The 18,433-nt window shown below is 54.5% G+C and overlaps 1 protein-coding gene across 7 annotated transcripts in view; it reads right to left on the reverse strand.

Moving 5' to 3' along the window:
• Positions 1-18,433, reverse strand: part of ZBTB46 (zinc finger and BTB domain containing 46) — a 67,664-nt gene that overhangs the window by 46,609 nt on the left and 2,622 nt on the right. The gene's annotated exons all lie outside the window — the stretch shown is intronic.

Here is an 18,433-nt window from a genome sequence, read left to right on the forward strand (position 1 = left end):
CCCCAAACTGCAAGCCAAGAGAACCAAAGCTCAAAGACACCAAGTTCCTGGCCCACGGAGAAGCCAGCCTCGGAACCAAGCGTGCACGTGGCACCAAGCCCACTCTGCTGTCCCCTACCAGCTCCAGTGAACTCTGCCCGGCATGGCGACCCAGGGGCACAGACGAGGCTCAGGCGGCTCCGACCTGAGCGCCAGAACCGGCTCCTGCCAGTCTCCTCTCCGCCGGCTCTATGATTCAGGCGTCCAGGATGCTGAGGGCCGGGCAGCTCCCCAACCAGTCCCTAACCTGCTCAGTACAGGGCACCAATCTCTGGTCTGGGGAGTTACAGAGTACGTTCCAAAACCTTCTCCTACCAGTATCTGAAGGAAAGGGGGTCAACCAGAAAGCCCTGTTTACAAATTAGCAGCAGAGGTTGTCCTGTTGAAGACGTGCATTTATTACTCATTCCATCTGTCACGCGACTGCTAGTGCTTCACGGGGAGAGTTCAAACGCATCACCGCGTCTCAAAATGCTTAAGAACCACTGAAGGCTGTGAATGCACATCACTCACTGCATTGTGCGTTCCAAGTTCAGGGACCAGCCTGGAGTCCCTTCTTCCTCTCATTTGTAAGGAGCTCCACCAGGAAGACCACTGGTTCCCATAAAAATGCAAAACAGTGGGTGTAACTTAGACCTTGTGTCCCTGTTACCAGCACACAAGCATCCGGTCAGCCCCACTAGGCAGCGGGATCCTCCCCCAGGGCCGGTCACTGAGTCCCACTCAAGAAAAGCCCACATCTGGGGCGCCTGGGTGGCTCAGTTGGTTGGGCGACTGCCTTCGGCTCAGGTCATGATCCTGGAGTCCCGGGATCGAGTCCCGCGTCGGGCTCCCTGCTCGGCGGGGAGCCTGCTTCTCCCTCTGACCCTCCCCCCTCTCATGCTCTCTGTCTCTCATTCTCTCTCAAATAAATAAATAAAATCTTTAAAAAAAAAAGAAAAGAAAAGCCCACATCTAATTTGAGACAACTCTTATAGCATGAGCACCCTTCTCACACACACACAAACCTAGGTTACGCCGGCTGTCACCTCACCTTCTTACCTCTCACCTGTAACTTGTGCACGTCTGCTAAGCTCAACTTAAACTTATTTAAGCTTCTCCTTAAAATGTCATCTAACACACAAATATTGTTTTAAAGTTGAAGCAAGATACCTCGAGCGCTAGAACCAAACCATTCTGAGCCTACGTGCCCCCCGGAAACTCCATGGAGGAGAGACGGTGGCCCCACAGACGCCTGAGCCGACTTCACTACCCCAAAAACCGTTCTTTGTAGTTATTTTGGTGAGATTTTTTAAATGGACCATAATTTGAATAGACACATCACACAAAAGATTTCTGAACCGCCAAGCACGGGAAGGTGATCGCCTTCCTCAGGCCTCAGGGAAACGCCGACGACAACCACTACACGCGGCCCGCGTGCCCTCAGGACGGCCGCGGCGGCAGGGTGACCAGCCACGTCCACGTCCACGTCCACGTCCACGTCGGCGAGGCTGCAGAGCAGCTGGAACCCTCGCACTCGGTGCGGCCGCTCTGGACGACCCTTGCCACGTCCTCAAAAGCTGAACAAACACCAGATGACCCAACGACCCCAACTCGGGGTATGAGGAGATGTGGGAGCACGGCCCCACATGAGGGCTCGCACGCACTCTACTCTCAGCCGTGTAACCGTCAAAACCCAGAAACACCCCGCATGTGTGTCTGCAGGTAAACGGGGAAGTGGGGTGTGTCCCAACCAGGGACACGCTCAGCAGGAAGGCGTCCACATGCCCCCAGCCCAGTGCCTAATGTCCCTTTTTCAGAGTGACCGTGTGGAGTGAGACGTACCACACACAGGCAGCACGAGTGAGCGAGCCGTCTTCCACGGAGTTCCGGAAAGTGCAAACTGATCTGGGGCAGGGCCGCGTGTGCAGACCCTGGAGAGACACTCTTTCTTTCTTTTTTTTTTTTTTAAAGATTTTATTTATTGGGGTGGGAGGATGGGTTAGCCTGGTGGTGGGTATTGAGGAGGGCACATTCTGCATGGAGCACTGGGTGTTATGCACAAACAATGAATCATGGAACACTTGATCTAAAACTAATGATGTAATGTATGGGGATTAACATAAGAATAAAAAAAATCTTTAAAAAAGATTTTATTTATTTGACAGAGAGAGAGACAAGGAGAGAGGGAACACAAGCAGGGGGAGTGGGGGAGGGAGAAGCAGGCTTCCCACCGAGCAGGGAGCCCGATGTGGGGCTCGATCCCAGGACCCTGGGACCATGACCTGAGCCGAAGGCAGATGCTTAACGACTGAGCCACCCAGGCGCCACCGAGACACTCTTTCAATGACAGCAGTTGGCTGTATGTAAATTATGCCTCAACAAAGGCGATTAGACGCTTGTCTTTGTGAAAATATCCTTGCCCAACTACAAACCTGTGCTCATTTATCACCGTTTGTTGTGGGGTGGCTTTTGTCCCCCAAAATTCATTTTTGGAATTCCTAACCCCCACTTCCCCAGCACATGGCCTCCCTCGGGGACAGGGTCGTTGCAGGTGTACTTGGTTCAGATGAGGTCCCTAGGTGGGCCCTAGTCCGACGGGACTGGTGGGGTCCGCACCCAACAGAGACAAGGGACAGACGCCTCCAAGGAGGACGCGGGCCCCCAGAGCTGGGAAAGAAGAGATCTCCGTGTGGAGACTTTCAGTCCGCGGTTCTTCTCTTCGTTAGGCAGCCCCGCACATTCACACGCCATGCACATCTGCCAAGGACCGCCACCAAGGCCGACGGTAATCGGGCAGGTAGGAGAAGCGCTGCTCACCCCCGGGGGAAGGTGCCCTCTGCCCAGCCCTGTGCGTCCGCGGGCAGAGCTCAGCTGCCCTGACATTCGGCTCCGAGCTCCCCATGCAGACGTTATTTCCACACTCTGGGCTGTTTCGATGGTTTACTGTGCTCTGAAAAACTCAAGGGTAGGATACCCATGATGAGAAATCGCTTTACAGATCGGACTCTCTATATGTCGGATTATCATCCATGGCTGGCGAGACGGGGCGTGCTATTCCCCGAATTTTCTCTGCTGAGAGCAAGCGGACAGCGAGCGGTGCTGGAGGCCTTCACATTCTCCACACTGCCACCAGCTTGAGCTAAAAATGCAAACCTGGCCGCCCTCCTGCTGCTCGGCCTCAGGTCTGGAGGCCCCATGGGCACAGCCCCCACTTCCGGCCCCTCCTCTGTGCCTCTTTCGGTTCCTTGTCCTCCCAGGAGCCTGGAGCGCCCCTACCTCCCTACCTGCCTCAGCGTCACTTCCTCTCTCAGATGCACCCCCACCCTGGCCACAGGGCCCGGTGCCCAGGTGCCCCCCTGTCCAAACACCACGGGGCTAGAAGCCCCCCCCCACACACTGATGACCCTCCGAGCAAATCTCTAAGCAGGGGAGCAGAATTCCAGGCCGCATCACCCAATGTGTTTGCATGCCAAGGAGCCCACCCAAGGCTGAGGACACCACCCACCTCCCACACAGGGCACCCCCCTCCCAGAAGGCCAGAACCACAGCAGGGATTCTAGGTCAGCATAAATGTGCTGTGGGAGCACGGGGAGGGGCTGGGCAGGGGCAGCTCCCCAGAGGGGGGTACAAACCATTCATGGGGGCGCCATACGGAGCAGTACACATTCAGAGGGCAGCGCTGGCCTCTGAAGAGGCTCCCCCATGAGCCACCACCCCAGAGTTCAGGGCCTGGGGCGGCCCCTCCCTCACTGACCTTGGCCTGGGACTGAGCTTTAAGGAACCAGCAGCGTCCACCTCTGTAGGTGGACAGGTCTGTGCCCAGCTACTCAGCTGCAGGAGCTGACCTAAGATGGTGTGGAGCGAAGGGCCACCCCAGCATCCCAGACGAGCCCTGACCCCACCAAGTCACTGAGCCACCTGCCTGGCCATTCCAGCCCAGCTCCCGGGGGACTGCAGGCCCATCTGACGTCACGTGGACAAGAAGAACCCAGTCGGCCATAGAACCTTGAGAGACAACGAGCCTCTGTGTTTCAGGACGGTTCCAAGTGCATGCAAGACTTCGAAACAGAGGCGGTGAGGGCACTGCCCTTAGCGAGTCCCCATGAGAGCCCTGGTAGGGCCAGCGAGAGGCCCAGAACGAGCTGAGAGCCAAATGCCGGGCCGGTCGAGGATTCTGCCAGGCCTCAGGGTGGCTGGGGCACAGCCACCAAGACGGGGACCCAGAGACCAGCACTTCAAGGGGAGAGGTCCTGATTCAGGTCCTGGCATATACAAGAATGCCCCGGCAGGTAGGAGAGAAAAGGCCCGGGCAGGGTCAGGAGTCTGGAGAGAGGCCTCAGATAGGGGCCAGTCCCGTGTGTCCACCTGAGGGCTGAGTTACTGTGGCCGCTCTGACTTCCAGTTTCTCTCCTTCCGCTGCTGGGAAGCTGGTCTGGGGGAATTTCTTTGTTTTGTGGGTTGGGGAAAGAAAGGGGAAGAGGTCAGGTGTTTATGCGCATCCTCCCAGACATGTCCCGCTGGCTAGATCCGAGTCTCACTCTGGATGTTTCTTCTTTAAACCATGCTTGGTCTCAATGGGCAGTTAAGTTCCTTTTAGCTCACTCTGGTTATACATGAGGCATTGGGCAGTACGAACGTGCTTATTTAACAAGTCTGACCTACAAAGGTAAATTCTGCCCAGAATAGAAGAGGGGCAGGAAGCCCCTCCAGCCTCCAGACACTGCCTCCTCCCTCCAGGAAGCTTCCAGGTGCTCCCAAGACAGCGAGCGCACGAGCCTCTGTTGCCTGCTGTGTCCAGTCTGGGAGCCTCTGAGCACAGGAACCACGTCTCGATGCTCAGCAGGCTCCATGCACACTCTTGGGTCAACACAACTACAGTACCTTTTTCCCATGAAACCTGCAGAACTGAAAGCTTACACGTGGAATTCAAGAAATGTTTTTTATTTTTTTAAAGATTTTATTTATTTATTTGAGAGAGAGAGACAGTGCAAGAGAGAGCATGAGTGGGGGAGCAGCAGAGGGAGAGGGAGAAGCAGGGAGCCCAATGCAGGGACCCTGGGGTCATGACCTGACACTTCACCAACTGAGCCACCCAGGCGCCCCTCAAGAAATGTTTTTTAAACATCCCATATTAAATGCTGGTAGAAGAAGAAGGAGCTCATGGAGTAGTGGTCTTGCAGGTGGGTGGTCAGGCCGCTGCCAACCAGCCACACCCCCCGTGACCGCACATGCATTTTGGGGTGGGCTCTGATGTTCCCCGTCAGCTCACAGAAAAGCTGGGGATGGATGTAGTCACCCACTGTTGTGGGTGAGTCGTGTCCCAAAAAAGGCCATGTTGAATCCCAACCCCCAATACCTGTGAACGTGACCTTATTCGAAAATAGGGTCTTTGCAGATTTAACCAAGGTAAGATGAGGTCATAAACCAACGGTATTGGTGTCACTACAGAAAGGGGAAATCTGGACAGAGACAGGCAGAGAGAAGCCCATGTGAAGACAGAGGCAGAGACAGAGCCATGGGGCCACGGGCCACGGCCCAGAGCGAGAGGAGCTAGAGGGGGGATGGACCCTCCCCGGAGCCTCCCTGGCCCCAGAGCTGCCAGAGAACACTTTTCTGTTGTTTTAAGCCCCCAGCTGGTGATACTTTGTTACAAAAGTCCCAGGAAAAGCCACACATCAACTTAATTTTTTCCTTTTTCTTTTAAAAGATTTTATTTATTTATTTATTATTTATCAGAGAGAGAGGGAACACAAGCAGGGGGAGGGGCAGAGAGAGAAGCAGACTCCCCGCTGAGCAGAGAGCCCGACGTGGGACTCGATCCCAGGACCCTGGGATCATGACCTGCGCTGAAGGCAGACGCTTAATCACTGAGCCACCCAGGCGCCCCTTAATTTTTTTTTTCTTAAACAGAAAGCTGATCAAAAAAAAAAAAAAAGAAGAAGAAGAAGAAGAAGAAAGCTGATCAGCTTCATAAGCCAGGAAAATTTCTGTGAATTTTAAGCCTGAAATGTGCTGTGACTTGAAATGTTGACTCTACGCACTACGCTCTCTGCCACCAAGACAAAAATAGACCCCAAACAGGAAAGCAGCTAGAAGCAGAGCTCTCTTGCAGCAGGTGAAACCCTTCCTTCAGCCTTGTTCAACTTTCCATTTTGAAACACCTTGCAGCTGTTGGAGGAGAACTGCCACCTACCCCTGAACCAGACAGGCCAGTTTGAGATGTTCTGCGACATTTGTTCCCATCTGGTAATATGCTAGACCTTTAATCAGTCACTCTTTCCTGGAAAGTTGTACAGCTGCAAACAAGAGGGGCTGCCGTGCACAGGGGTCCTGAACCCCTGGCTCCTGAACCCCCGGCCTGGATCGCCCGGAGTGAGGGGAAAGCGTCAGCTCAGAGCCACGTCTCCGCAAACGTTTTAGGCGGGCCACAGACAGCGCGAGCCCCCTTGGCACCGCGGGAACCAGCCCAGGCGGCTCCGGTATCCAACAGAACTTCAGCTGGCTGACCTGACACGTGTCCAAGCACCGCTCTCATTTCTACAGAAATGACCAGGCCCTCCTCAGGTAAGCACTCCTTACACACTGAACAAGAGAAGGACGGACAGACGGACGGCTGCTGAGTGAGCCAACGGTCACGGCCGGAGCAGGAAGCCGGCCCGGGGCACAGCCCTACCTCCACCGCGTGGCCCCCAGTGATGGATCCACCAGCTTCCCTAACTCACGCGGACATTAACAGTAAGGCCAGTCCCAGAACTGGCCAGGTCTCAGCCATGCACAGATCACACTGGTCCCCAGCATCCCCCACAGCGGCCAGCCGAGCCCCCGACTGAGAGCAGCACCAGCTGGGGCACAGGCCTGGGGCACGTGATGAAGGCAGGAGGCCGAGCTGGGGCCGAGCTGGCCAGCAGGCCCTGAGGTGGGGGCCTTGTGAGAGGAGCCCTGGGGGAGGGGCTGGTTCTTCCTCCCTGAGCAAGGTGTGGGCTTGGACTGGGGGGCGGAGGGAGGCTTAAGGCACCCTGTCCCCCGTCTCTGGCACGTAAGGGAGACAGGGCCTCTCCCAGGGAAAGCCCCTCTCCGTCAAGGGCTGAGCTGGGACCAGCCCCAAGGCACTTTAAGAAATGAAACTCCCGATTCACAAGGAAAGACCTGGGTTTTGAGGCGGACTACTCAGTGCTCTGCGGGGCAGGCACGCGAGGGGCTCTCCAGATCTGTCCTCTGGCAGTGACCACAGCTGAAGGAAGTGGGCATGGAAAGTGCTGGCTCTCTGGGCAGCCCGCGGGAGGGGTCCCGGGGACTTCACCGTCCTCACAGCCCTGCTGCAGGAACAGCACCAGCACCGGTTAGGGGATCGGGACACACTTGCCAGTGCGGGGGGCTCCCCTGCCTGACAGAGCCCTCAGGACCAAGGGTCTGTGCCTTGCAGTCCAGGTACGACCTTAGCCACCGAATCCACCCCACGCTCCTACCCCCAGTCCCCACGGGGAGGACACCTGAGGCTGGTCTTGGCAGGGCTGCTGGGCGAGCCCCACAGCCAGTGTCAAAGTTAATCCTGGAGCCTAACATTAAACCTTCAAAGATATCTAGGCAAGACCTATAGGAAACCGAGGGAAACGTACTAGATTCTGAGAAAAGATCTCTAAGAAAAAATCTACATGCATGAAGCTGAAAAATTAACACGAACTTGTACGACCCAGTGATGGCGGTCACAGGCCACCACAGAACCAGGAGCGGCTGTCCTTCTGGAGCCCAGCCCACAGCACGTGGCGAGACGAGACGTGTGCATCCCTGACCAGTAATTCTACTTTTGGGAAATTCCACCCCAAGGAAATGATCCCAAATGCTAATTTGTTCAAAGACGCTGCTAAGACTATTTATATTAGCACGAAGTAAAAAACTACCCAAATGCCTGACAGTCAGAAAACAGCCGAGAAGAATATGACATATTAAAACTGAATAAGACCCAACTTAGAGGAACAATAAATGTTTACGTTGATGCTCAGAAGTTTGTAAGAAATAAACTGAAGGAAATGACAGCCGAGAACACGGACCCTGAGATGTCTGCTCACATCCCCTGTTTCCCTCCAAAGCCAGTTGCTTATTCATAAAACTCAAAGACAGAAAATGAACCTACCCAACACTTGCATGGAGCAGGATAGCACATATGAAATTAACGTCCATGAAGAGGAATCCCGCAAAAAATATGAGAGAAATCCATACTTACCCTTCTTCACTCCTATCTGTGGGTTGGAAACACCGTGGGGGAGTCTGTGCTTGACTTTCACGATTCTTCCTAACAGGACCAAGGACAGTCGGCCTCCTCCTGTCCCAGAACCCTGCAGAGCCCCTGGCTCATCTAGGACCTTGGAACCGCATGGAACAGGGTCCCACGAGGAGAACACAGACTGGTCTTTCCTGCCTGCACCCCCTGACCACATGGCACAGAGCGGCTGCCAAAGCCCCGGGACCCCGACTCTGACTTCTAAGGAGCAAAAGGAAATTCCTCAGCAGGACCCTGGGCTTAGGCCATCCGACTGTCACTACTAGAGTAGTATTTCCCTCTGCGCTTGGACAAAAGGGATGGCACCTTAAATGCGGTGACATCGTCCACTGACCGGCGGTCCAGGAAAGAGGGCGGCAGCTAAGTGCCCTTGAGCAGGATGGCAGAGGGACGACGGCCATACACACTGGCCTGTGAGCACGAGGGGCAAGCCGGCCGGCGTCCCCAGGCCCTGTCAGCCCCACCGAGTCCTGAGCTGAGGCTAACCTGGCTGGACTCCGAGCTTGCGGGGGTCGGAGGAGGGAGACCACTGGAGCTTTGGCCTCCTCATCTTCTGAGGACTCAGGAAACTGTGTGTGAACAGTGATGGGTGAACAAACCCACTTTCCTCCCCAGCTCTGCGGAAATGCCAGCGTTCTCTTCACGACACAGGAGTTCTAGAAGCAAACTCGCGTCACTCAGCCGTGTATCGACTGTCTGCTCCAGAGCGGTCAGCTCGCACACTCCTCAGACCCAGTGTTCGCTGTGGGTAAAAATGACTTATCTGGGGGGAAAACTAAGGCAAAAGTAGCTCACAACTCCAAACAAGACGAGAAGCATGCATGAAAATATTCAAAAGGAGGGGCGCCTGGGTGGCTCAGTTGGTTGGGCGACTGCCTTCGGCTCAGGTCATGATCCTGGAGTCCCGGGATCGAGTCCCGCATCAGGCTCCCTGCTCGGCAGGGAGTCTGCTTCTCCCTCTGACCCTCCTCCCTCTCACGCTCTCTGTCCTCTCATTCTCTCTCTCTCAGATAAATAAATAAATAAAAATTTTAAAAAATATATTCAAAAGGAAAGACCTGCAACTATTAAACTGCAAACAAACTCTGGCATTGACCCATCGCCGAGGTGACCCCTTTGCAACAAACTCTCTCACTAACAGGAAGGTTCCAAACCCAAGTGGAACTACACACCCACTTTTCCCACATGAAAGAGAGGCAGAGGTAAACTTAATTTGTGTTTCAGCGAAAACTAAATGAAAATCAACTTTAAGAGAAGTAAGGCCTTTCTCATAGATTAAACAAATCTACGAGACGTTCCTATGCTTTATCAACCAATGACAAATCTTAAATTTTAAAATAAAACTTATATAGATAATAATTATTTTGAAAATTCCATGTACACAGGGGCACCTGGATGGCTCAGTCGGTTAAGCATCCAACTTGATTTCGGCTCAGGTCATGATCTCAGGGTCGTGGGATCGAGCCCCGTGGGCTCCTCCAACCTGAGATCAAGACCTGAGCCGAGACCGAGAGTCGGATGCTTAACCGACTGAGCCACCCGGGTGCCCCATAAACTGAAAATTCTGATGGACACGTCATGACTGCGCTGCAGGGGCTGAGCGCCTCCCACACGGCCCCGCACACCTGCACCTGCTCTTACAGACCCTCACAGGGGAATAGGGAGGGGCTTCTCAAGGTCACAGGATGCAACCAGCGAGGCCAACACACGGCACCAACAGCTCCAATTTCTCAACAAATCAATAGTACAAACAGAAAAAAAGAGATTTCAGAGGCACCACCTCTAGTGGAACGTGCCCAGACTCTGGTCCCACAGTGAAGACATGCGCGGCTCTGGCTGGCCACGGCGTGGCAGCTGGGAAGTGTTGCTGGTGCGCATGGCCGCCACGCTCAGCGGAGTCCTTCGAGGGACACAGTGCACGGTAAACACCGCGGAGCAAGACACGGAGGGAGAGCAAAGAGACGGGAGGGGCTGAGCTGCAGGAACCACGGCAGCCGGGTGACGGCACTTCGTCTCCAATTCAGCGCCTATCTGAAGACATCCAAGGTACGTGTCTAGACCTTAGGCTCTGCAAGAACCACAGAGCTTTTCCAGTTTCGGGAGAATCTGTGATTTAGTGATGCAGATGCGTGAGAGACTCTGACCTGGTGTCAGATCCTGCAGACCACGGCCCACACGAGTCTGCAGGGGCCTCTGCTCCATCCCCCGTCGGGGCTGTTACTCGTGGGGGGACCGTGAGCGTGACTGGAGGTGACAGCAGTGACCACACCCCCCCCGCCTGTCCAGGGAGCACACAGCACCCGAGCTCCTTAAGTGACCTCCCACCCTCCTGGTGACCTCAGGGTCATGGTAGAGGGACCGCACCCCTGTGAATGCAGACAGTAAACCACAACAGCCACGTCCACGTGCCCACGGACGCTGCAGGCACCACAGAACACTCTGAGTCTCACGGCGACTTCACAGTTAGGAGCTTCAGACCTGCCACTTAACGGCATCATTTGACGTGTTAAGTTCCGCACGTTTCTTCAGCACACGAGAAGGTTTTCGGAATTTAAAGACTGTCTCCATCACTGCTACCCTTCGTTTTCTGGTGAATCTCAGGGGAAGCATGGAAAACACTCTGGAAACAGAGGTCCCATAGGTGCCCAGCTCCGGCCGGTGCCCAGGGGGGCCTCACCGCCTGCTCTGGAGCAGCGGCAACAAGCGGCCGCCCCTGCCCTTGCAGGATACCCACTGAGTACCTTACTCCCCCTCTACTCACCGCCACCAGAAGCGCACGACCCCATCACTGTCCCCCAGCCGGGCCCCGCCGCACCTGTCCCCAGATGGCATGGCCGTCTGTGTCTCCGAGGCCCGTCTCCGTCACGTCCCCAGAAGGACGTGTTGGCCGGCCAGGGCCCCGCTCGCGGCAGGCGTGGGGTTGGGTACGGGCTTGCCACACACTCACCTGCCGCCTCTGCAGGTCCCAGAAGGGACAACACGCAAGACCGGGAAACACGGTGCCAGCATGCCAGGGACAGACCACGGCCCACAGCACGCCACGCTCACGTCCTGACCCCTGCACCTGTGAGCGTGACCTTGTTTGGAATAGGTCTTTGCAGGTTAAAGGGAGGTCATTACGGTGGACCCTGGTTCAGTATGACCGATCTAGACACACAGGCAGCAGGCCGTGCAAACAGGGCCGGAGAGGCTGGAGCGAAGCATCCAAAGGCCAAGGAACAGCCAGGATCACGCGCAGACGCCAGAACCGGACGAGGCAGAAGGAGCCTCACTGGGAGCCTTTGCCCAGAGTGTGGCCCTGCCCACACTTGGACCTAAGCCTCTGGCCTCCAGGACTGCGAGCGAATGAACCTCTATTGTGTAGACACCAGGTTGGCTTTGTTACCACCGCCCCAGGAAACTCTTACCAGCCGCGACCTAACTTACACCGACTGCTCGCTTTGTGGTCGTCTGACACGCGGCAGGAAGGGTTCCTCCCCTGGCGCCCTGTGTCCACCAGCACCCACCCCATCCAACTCAGCAGTGTGCGGTGAAGCTCTTGAGGGGCTCCGCGGTGAGAACCCTGATACGGTCTGCCCTCCACCCAGGAAAGCCACGCGGCAAAGCTGCTGGTGTTCGGAATCTGCAGGTCGGGCGGGAATGGGAGCGCAGCCCCTCAGCCACCTGTGGCTCTGCAGCCGAAGCTCTGGTCCTTCCCCAGCAGGCTGCCGAGGGAGACGTGCGGAGCACAGCACATGCCCGCCTGAGCCTGAGAGGTGTGGGGCAGGGGCCACTCCAGAGACACAGAGTGGAAGGCAGCGCTGCGGGGAAGGGTGGACCCCGGTGTATCCCGAGCCCCTGCCAAGGGGTGGTCCACACATCACCACGGTGCCAAGGCCACCTTCTGCCGGCTCCGGACAAACCCGGATCTATACTGACAGGTACATGTTCATTTCAGGGTGTACCAAAAAGAGCAACCAAGACATCAGACTCATGATTTCGTGGCTGTTCTCGCTCAAGGCAAGGCAAAGATCAGTTTAAGGAAAAAGATGACCATGAATGATCTCAAGCAAATTTGGGTAGTGTGCCACTAAGCTGAGGAGGGGCCCTGCCCTGCTGTGCCTTCTCCGAGGATGGCGTGGTTACTGGTCTCTGAGGAAAAGAGCGAAACACATCTGGTGTTTGGCTGACCACCCAGCCTCTGTGCGGGCGCAGACCTGCCCAACACGGTGAAGGAAGGCAGCTTCTCGGCGCTGATCCCTCCTGACCTGCTCCTCAGGCCCCCGAGCACACAGGTACACCGGAGGACATTCACGGCTCTCTCCATCGTGAGCACGCCTTAGTACCACCAACAACCTTCCCGCCCACCAGTCACTCGCGCCAGGTTTTGTGGCAGGTGGGTTTCCGCCATGTTCAAGAAAACACAGTGACAGCCGTGGCCGTGAAGGCAGCGCAGAGAAGCCAGGTTCCAGACGGCCTGTCGCACCTTGGCTTCACTACGTGGACCATTCACTACGTGGACCATTCACCACGTTGTCCAGTCCCGTTCAGGGGGCAGGTGTCAAACCAACTTCTCTCTTTTTTTAAAAAAATATTCTTTTTTTTTTTTTTTTTTTTGAGAGAGAGAACGAGAGACAGAGAGCATGAGAGGGAGGAGGGTCAGAGGGAGAAGCAGACTCCCTGCTGAGCAGGGAGCCCGGTGCGGGACTTGATCCCGGGACTCCAGGATCATGACCTGAGCCGAAGGCAGTCGCTTAACCAACTGAGCCACCCAGGCGCCCAAAAAAATATTCTTAAGTTTATTTATTTAAGTAATCTCTACACCCAACATGGAGCTTGAACTCACGACTCTGAGACGAAGTGGAGAATGCTGTTCCCTTTTTTTTTTTTAAGATCTACTTATTTACTTGTCAGAGAGAAAGTGCGCATGCACACACACACATGCAGAGGGAGCTGCAGGGAGAAGGAGAGGCCAACTCCCCGCGGAGCAAGGAGCCCAACGCAGGACTGAATCCCAGGACGAGATCATGACCTAAGCCAAAGGCAGACAGACGCTCCACGGGCTGAGCCACCCAGGCGCCCCCAGGATGCTCTTTCAACTGAGCCAGCCGGGCGCCCCCTGTTAAACCAACTTTAACTCAAAGGGACGTCCAAAGACACTGTCACCTTTTCACTCCTTGTTCTGATCTCATTCTGCCAACATAAGAAAAAAAAAAATGAGAAAGTCAAGGTTACCCAATATTAAAAACCACTTTGTTCAGCCTCCCAGTGGGCCAGTCATGGACGTGCGTGTACTGCCCCAATGGAGACTGTGTCTGCTAAGGAGCTCTGAAAAGGTCTTCAAAATACTCTGAAGTTGAAGGAAAAAGTCTTCACACGAAACAAAATAAAAACAATGAAATAATATACAAATGTGTTTCTATATCACCACAGGTGAAGGAAAACAACCGTATTCTCGTGGAAAAACACATAAGCTTCCACTTAGGCAGTTACCCGTGTATAACCAGAAGCAAAGATAGAATGGCAAGCTACGACGAGCAGGTGCACCTCAGTAATGCAATGCCGAACAGAATTACCGAAGTGCACGGAGTGAGATGACTCAAAAATGTTCCCCTCACTCAACAAGAGCCTTAGCTTTTGTCTAGGAAGTGCCCGTGTGCTCCTAAATGTCCTGACTCCTTGGGACGCCTGGCTGGTGCAATCGGTTGAGCGTCTGACTCTTGGTTTTGGCTCAGGCCGTGATCTCAGGGTCGTGAGATCACGCCCCATGTCATCTCAGCGGCTCCGTGCTCAGCGGGGAGTCTGCTGGAGATTCCCTCCCTCTCCCTCTCCTCCTCTCCTGCTCATGCTCTGTCTCTCTCTTGAATACATAAATAAAATCTTTTAAAAAATAAATGTCCTGACTCCTTCAGTTTCTCTTCAGAAGTAAAAAATTACAGACGGTCACACGGCCAGTAATAGTCACTCCAAATCACAGGACAGGCACTTTGCGATGTTACTAAAAATGTTCAGAACATAAGACTCTGCGGCCGGTCCCAAGCATTCACCAGCTGTGAGGACCCGGTCTGCAAGACCTCACATCCTCAACTTTCTCTCATCTCAGAAGCTTTGTACAGGGAAACTCCCACCTTTAACGTTTCAGAAGTGGAGGGAGGAAGTGCTGACCGAGCAGGACTGAGAGACACACGAAACGAAACGGGAAAATGAGGCGCTGAATGCGGGCAACAAGCCGAGCCTCTGCGAGGGGGGCCTCAGCCTGTCCGTGGGGCACGCCACATGGGAGGGGTCGTGGAAGGCTGCGGGAGCCTCCCTGCGCCCACGCCTGCACCCGGGCCACGCACCGAGGAGCTCCCCAAGAGAAGAATGCAGAAGGCCTTCACATTGTCATCCCTGGGACTTCCCTGGCTCAGCCCCACAACAGACAGGCGGCTTCCTATGCGCCAGCGCCTGGACCCAAACACGAACCATGATATGACACCACCCGCTGCTGTTTGGGAAACGCCCAGCGGTGCCAACCTCCCCGCACACCCATGGAGAAACACGAGGGAGGGGACCGGCAGACGCTGCACCTGCTCAGGCCCAAGGGCCCCATCCCCCTCCCCAGGTGATGACCGCACGCGAGGAGGGGAGCATCTGACTCCACAAGGTCTGGGCAGGTTCCCTCTGGGGCACGGGACCACCGCCAGGCCCTCAGCGGGTCTGCACGATGCGGAAGGGCCTGCGTGCCCTGTAAGTCCTGGGCAAACTGCTACCCTCCACAGCGAGCGCCTTCTTCACCTCAAAATGAAGCTGAGTAATTCTGCTTCTCTCAAAATTTCCCAAGCTGACTTTGAGCTTCGTAAATAAAAGGATACTGCTGCTCAGAAGCCTCACTGCTTTAAGTGGGATGGGATGAGAAAAGAAAATCGGCCGTTTTCAGATTCAAACAGGGCCACACAAGACAAAAAGACCACAGACTACGGTTCAGCGGTCACGGTACCACCTAACGCAACAGGTGCCCAAAGGCTCTCATCATCTTCCTCCCGGGCTCTTCTGGGCAACCCTCACAATGCTGTTTCGACTACGCTCTGGCCCCATGATAGCTGTACTCAGCTGCCCAGTCCCCACCACACTGGGCTTTCCCCACACAGCCCAGGTAGCTCTGGGTGCTACGTGAACGTGCGGCTCCCTTCACACACCGTTCCTCTGCCGCGAGGGCCGGGGAGCGGATTACGGGAGTGTGTTTCTAAGAAAGCCCATCTGTCTGCATCTGCCCTCGACACCCCGGAAACCAAGGGCCAACTCTGCAGGCAGGTCAACGCCGAACCTGCCCAACCGAGAGCCATCACTCACTCTGCTGTCCGTGCCTCAGGCGTGACAGCAGGACTGAACGTTCAGGCGGGACAGAGGGAAGACCGCAGGTCAGACCCTGCACTCGCCAGGTGACCCCCCCACACACGGACTAAGAAGGTGACCTGCCGAAGCCCCATCAGCCATAGCGCCCTGTGGTGCATCCCGTCCATCCCTCACGGAGGCAGCTCTTAACACTGAGGCTCTTAAACCGTCCGATGCGGCCCAAGACGCAGAGGTGCCTTCTTTCTCTCTACAAAGAGAGACAAGGATGACACGGGACCTTGGATGCACCTGTGCCGGCCACGGGGGCGGCTTCCGCTGCGGTGAGGGGCCAGCAGATTGCACCGCGTGAGTAGCAAGGCTGTCCAGATTCTTTATAAACGAGGCCGTTCTAAAAAGCGGTTATTCCCACACACGTGTGGATCTTCTTAGTTTTGCTGGCAAGTGGAAAGACCTCCCGGCTGACAGAACAGGGGAGGAGGTGCACATACCTGCTCCACCTGAGCAGGTAGTGATGGGGGCAAGGGACCCCTTCCCCGCGGCCCCTCCAAGACACGGAGTGGCCTGTGCACCCCATGGGAGGTGGGGTCTGAAACTGCTATCGCTGCCAGCCGCCCCAGAAGCCACCTGGCCCTGCAGTCCTGCCCTCTCGCCAGCCATCCACCCTCGGCAAAGCGGAGGTCACAATGGAATCTGCGCCACAAGGTCTGGACCCAGAGGGTCAGTGCCCGACGGGGTAGGAGTCTGCACGGATGCCCTTTCCCTCCAGTGGCCTTTGGGGATTCAGATGCTCCCTTCCCCACGGTTTGCACTCCGTCTCCCCTCCAAGCTCTGGGGGTGTTTCACTAGCATGTGTCACCTACACTGGGTCACGTTAGTGGTTCTTGTGTCTGAGGAAGGCTCGACTTGTGCCAACAGACCCCCAACTCCCTGCAGAAACTCTGTCCCCAACCTGGCCTAAAGGCTGGCCCATCACAGGTCCTCGACAATGCCCGAGTTGTCATGAGTGAGAAGCCCTGGGAACGTCGCTCTGATGTGACTCAAACACACACCTGCCGAGACACAAAAGCTCTGTAAATGCTGTTGAAAAATATGTGAACAGTATTTCTCGATTTCTATTCTAAAATACCTAGGTTAGCAATTTTTGAGTCCAAATGATGTTAAAAAATACTTAGTAATTTTTCAATCTGAAAACGACGTAATAGCATTGTTGGTAAGAAATTGAACAGAAAAGGGGCTCCTGGGTAGCTCAGTCGTTAAGCGTCTGCCTTCGGCTCAGGTCATGTCCTGAGATCGAGCCCCACATCGGGCTCCCTGCTCCTCCCTCTCCCACTCCCCCTGCTTGTGTTCCCTCTCTCACTGTGTCTCTCTCTGTCAAATAAGTAAATAAAATCTTTAAAAAAAGAAAGAAAGAAATTGAACAGAAAAAAAAAAAAAAAAGAAAAGAAATTGAACAGAAAACTTTGTGTAAATCACACTAAGGTTGAATTTGACCAGCCTAGCTCCTTTTATCCTTCAACACACAACTTTTTAGTTTGCAAGGAAAGGTTATTTCTCTTTTCCACAACTTTTTCATCTACAAGTAATATCACAGGCCGTATTGTGCCCTCACTAACAAATCAGAACACAGAGCCTAAGTGTGCATACATAAGGTACACAAAGTATTTAGGCTGGAATGGCAGAAAAGAGGGAAAACCTTCCCTGACCTCGTGGTGTGAGACCCCAGCCATGCCACAGCCAGAGGTGGGGGCAGAGGACATCAGAACCATGATCAGGATGAGACAGTGTTTCAAACACTTAAATCAATCTTGTGGCCTCAATAGAGATTTTTAATCATCCACTTATTCCTAGCACTCATGCCATTAAAGCCAACTGGTACCAACAAGAAGGATCTCCTTTTTCAGGGGAAGGGGCAGACACACAGGGGAATTCTTGACAATGTGCCATCACTCAACAGACTTTAAGGTAAAATATGTTAGGTCAGAAGGAAGAAAAAGCCTATATATTTATGAGACCGTGAGTCACGGAGGAATATGAAACCTCCAGAGCAGGGGAGTGCGGTGGCAGGTGCTGTGACATGGGGTGCAAGGTAGGACAAGGAGGAGCAGCAGCTTCTAGAACTTTGACAGACTAGCCAAGAAGGCACCTGGGCACAGTGAGGAATTAGCTCAGGTTCCCGGGCTGTGGCACTTTCTAAACACCGTGCACTAAATGGGTCTCCTTGGCGCTTAGAGGCTGGTCTAAGACCTCTGGTAGAGAACAAAGCAGAAATGCTGAACAGCTGTCCCAGAAACACAGACCACAGGGACAGAGTGGCCCAATTTCTCTTAATTTGAAAAGCCCCACATAAGGACAATGTTGGAAAGTTCACTCTGTTAAAACTTAATTTTGTGTAACATGTTCGTAAATAACACCCCTTCTGACAGCGAAGGGACCTCAGGCTTGAGGATTTCCTCCAATCCCGGAGTGGTCTTGCCCTTTCCAGGAGTTCACCCCACCCTCTCTGTGCTGTGTGCCTGTGGAACACAGGTGTCACGGGTGCAAGGGTCCAAGGGACCGCCCTGGATAACTGAGTGGGGACAAAGCATCAAAGAGGATGGGTGCCCCTGCAGGCAACAACCAGCCAGTCCTGAACACGGGAGAGTCGATGCACACTGAGCTCTGAGCACAGAAACAACGCATTTTCAAACAGAAAACAGCTAACCCTGAGCAGAAATTATTTCATCAAAACAAAATTCTTACATCCAGGATGATGTCAATGAGAGGCTCAATTAAATGTTGTCCCAAGGCTGCCCTCCAGGAAAGGCTGAATTTGGGGCTTCT

The sequence above is a fragment of the Mirounga angustirostris genome, unplaced genomic scaffold (assembly GCF_029215605.1).
Source record: "Mirounga angustirostris isolate CCGP_5_RB_7025 unplaced genomic scaffold, mMirAng1.0.hap1 SCAF_10, whole genome shotgun sequence".
Lineage (NCBI taxonomy): Eukaryota > Metazoa > Chordata > Mammalia > Carnivora > Phocidae > Mirounga > Mirounga angustirostris.